The sequence below is a fragment of the Pyrus communis genome, chromosome 16 (genome assembly GCF_041283825.1).
Source record: "Pyrus communis isolate YQ-2024b chromosome 16, ASM4128382v1, whole genome shotgun sequence".
NCBI classification, from domain to species: domain Eukaryota; kingdom Viridiplantae; phylum Streptophyta; class Magnoliopsida; order Rosales; family Rosaceae; genus Pyrus; species Pyrus communis.
This window is the reverse complement of record NC_142580.1, coordinates 30,194,495-30,198,181: the sequence shown is the minus strand read 5'-3', so window position 1 is coordinate 30,198,181 and position 3,687 is coordinate 30,194,495. Positions and strand designations below refer to the sequence as shown.

The 3,687-nt window shown below is 40.6% G+C and overlaps 1 pseudogene; it reads left to right on the top strand.

The window, feature by feature from the left end:
- The first annotated feature begins 299 nt into the window (after positions 1–299).
- On the top strand, positions 300–1,102 carry LOC148690262 (uncharacterized; annotated as a pseudogene).
- The last annotated feature ends 2,585 nt before the right edge of the window (positions 1,103–3,687 follow it).

Here is a 3,687-nt window from a genome sequence, read left to right as displayed (position 1 = left end):
TGTCTTAACTTTGTCAGAGTTCTTTGGCAAAGTTGTCCTTGGTATCCGATGAACTGATGTCGCATGTGAAGATTGCTAATAAATTTTCACTCAGGAAATCCGCTTCTCGAAATTCGGAGAGTGGTGCCTCTTCGATTTTTGAACAAGCAGCCCTATTGAAGATCTGACTCTTTATTTTATAGGAGCACCAATTAAGTTCAGGGAGTACATTCAGAAAGTTATTGCTTGTAGGAATTTTTCCCTTATTTTCGTACTTCTGAGACTTATTGTACCTCATTTTTTCTTCATCTTTTCTGAGAATGTTTGGCTCGTCCGACCGTCGTTTGGACTTGAATGCTGTAGAAGAGGTAGCCATGTCTCCTCAAGATAACATATGGCGCCCATCCTTCTTATCTCCTACTGGTCCCCTTACTATTGGAGACTCTCTGCTTCGATGGTGGCCAAGAATCTTCTCACTTCCAAAGACAACAGACTACTTTCCAAATGGTCTGATGAGTTGGCTGTTAAGGATTCTCTGGCTTTCAGTGTTAAGTGTATAGGTTCTGTGTCTAATATGGCCCAATGTCTATTTGCTCGAACCCGCCAAGTTGAATCGTTGGCGGCTGAAGTGATAAGTCTCAAACGGGGAGATCAGAGGGCTTAAGCATGAGGATAAACAGTTGCACATGCTCGCACATAGTTATGCTACAACCATGAAGAGAAAGCTTGACCAGTTACATGAATCCGAGGGTCAGATTTTAAATGATCATCAGAGGTTTGTGAGTTTGTTCGAAAGGCATTTACTGCCTTCGTCCTCTGGGGCTGTACCACATATTGAAGCTCCAAATGATCAACCTCTGGTGCCTCCTCTTTCTAGGGTTCTGTCCAGTACTGAGGCTCCAAATAATCACCCTCCGGTGCCTCCTATTTCTGGGGCTTTGCCGAGTGTTGAGACTTCTCCTGAGCAACCTTTGTGAAGGCGCCTTCCTGTTTGTTTGTTTTGATTCATGTGTATGCACGTATTTGTAATTTATCGAAGATATCAATAAATAAGCTTTACTTCATTCAACGTGTTGTGTTAAATACACTAAGGTATCCTTCACTAAGTTCTTTGAATTTTTTATTTTGTTGAAGTTTGCATGTTGAAACTTCGTGGGTGGACCCTGGAGGTTGAAGTAGTGCTCCCTTAATTTCTTGAGTGAGGAAAATTTCTCGGTTGGGGATTTGAAAAATCCAAGGCACTAAGTAGTCGCGAAATTTCCGAGTACCAAAGTGTAGTGGTCTTCGGTCGAGGGAGTTGACGAAGGAGGCGTGTTGCTAGCAGGCAATTTTCCAAACAAAGCTTCACCATTTTCCTTTATAAGTGGTTGCCCAAAACTCCACCTTCATATATATTTGGTATGAAAGTTGTTAGGCCCAAAGAAGGGGAGGCCTAGGCTCATTTCTTTCTTCTTCTTCTTCTTTTTTTTTTTTTTTTTTTAATGGGTGAAGCTTTGATGTTGAAGCTTTGTAGGTGAAGTTTTTGTGTTGAAGCTTTGTAGGTGAAGCTTTTGTGTTGAAGCTTTTGTAGTGAAGCTTTGGTGTTGAAGCTTTTGTGTTGAAGCTTTGTAGGTGAAGCTTTTGTTGAAGCTTTGTAGGTGAAGCTTTTGTGTTGAAGCTTTTGTAGTGAAGCTTTGGTGTTGAAGCTTTTGTGTTGAAGCTTTGTAGGTGAAGCTTTTGTGTTGAAGCTTTGTAGGTGAGGCTTTTGTGTTGAAGCTTTGTAGGTGAAGCTTTTGTGTTGAAGCTTTTGTATTGAAGCTTTGTAGGTGAAGCTCTTGTGTTGAAACTTTGTAGGTGAAGCTTTTGTGTTGAAGCTTTGTAGGTGAAGCTTTTGTGTTGAAGCTTTTGTATTGAAGCTTTATTGGGCACCATAAATTGATTTTGCTTCACACTATCTTGATCAAGAGTGTGTGAAGCTTTTGAGAATCGTAGTTGCTCTCCATTGATGAAGCTTTGTTTGATGTTGAAGCTTTGTTGTTGAAGCTTTGTAGGTGAAGCTTTTGTGTTAGTCACCATAAATTGGTTTTGCTTCACACTATCTTGATCAATAGTGTGTGAGGCTTTTGACATTTGTTGGCACCATAAATTAATTTTGCTTCAAACTATCTTGATCAAGAGTGTGTGAAGCTTCTGAGAATTGTTGTTGTCTTCCATTGATGAAGTTGTGTTCCCCCTCCTTTTTTTTTTTTTTTTTTGGAATGGGGGGAACAGAAAATTTGATGTTTGAAACTCCCTAGCTTGTGGAAGTTTGAAGACTTTCCATGTGGGCCTTTCTCATGGTTTGAATTTGAATTTTCAATTTTTTTGGTCCTGTTGAACTTATATAAGAAGGATAAGTCTCCAGTCTTTACCTTGCCTTCATTTGCTCATTTTCTAGTAATTTTGGAAGACAAAATGTTCTCTAGTTGAGAGGTATTCTGACATTGCTTTGCACCATCTTCGGGTTGGTAGTCTTCTCCACTAGATCGCATGCTTTCATTGTTGTTGAATTGTTTGAGTGTTCATGTATTTGGTTAAGAACATGATGAACTGGTTGAGCTTTTCTTCATGCCCTAGGAACTTCCTTATGTTTCGATCTTTCATGTAGTTATAGAGTTTGTTTCTGTTTGTTGTTGATGTCAGAGTCTGGAAGTTCTAGTGATGAGGGCTCCCCTAGCTTTAGCTCTAGGTTTGAGCTTGCAATGTTGGAGTCTTGTACCAAAGAAACGTTGGATGATTTTCGCAATTGTCAAACCTTAGCCAATATTGGTTCTTCCTCCTTCATGTCAGTGGGTGAAGGGGTTGTTTTTGACGCCATACCAATATTTCGCTTTGAGTTCACAGCAGACCTTTTAGAGAAAAACTTGTTAGATAGTGAAAGGCAGCTTGAGGCCCTAAGGCAGTCATGTAGTATCCCCCGCAGTGTAGGAATGCGTTTGGTACATCAGGAAGAATTGCCCTCTAAACCGCCCAAGGGTCATGTTATGTTCTCTACCCAAATATTATTGACCTTAGGGGTGAAGTTGCCTTTGCACCCTTGGTTGTAACGGATGTTATCTTTCATTGGATATGCGCCTAGGCAACTTAATCCTGGTTTTGAGGATACCTTGATTGGGTTTTATATTATATGGATGGACTGTGGGTTAGGTGAGCCTTCCTTTCATCAGTGGCGCTACTGCTATAAGATGCGCCCGATGAAAGCATGCTCTGAGTATGCCGAGTGTGCATGTCGGAGTGAGAGAGAGCGTATTGTCTTTGGTAAGAAAAAGGTGTACTGCACTTGGAAAAATCATTGGTGCTTTCTTTATAATGATTGGGAGCATGTTAAAGGTGTTACACCTAAGCAATGTGTTCTTACTCACTTCCATATTGTAGGTTGTAATGTATCCATTGTTCGCATTGTTTGCTGTTTGTTGTGATTTCTTCTTGCGTCTGACATTTTCCTTCATGCAATGACGCGAGGCAACATCTAATTGTCCGGACAAGAGCTGGCTGATGTAGAGAAGGTGTTAAGAATGCCTAAGGAGGATAGACATTTGGGCAAGCTATGACCTTTGTTTCGAAAGTACGGTTTCCAACCCCTAGTGTCGAAGTGCCAGAGACCAGCTAGTAAGTTGTATCCTTCATTTTGCCCTCTCTTTTTTACAAAGTTGTATTCTTTACTTTGATTTTTCTTGTTCAGTGGAGAAA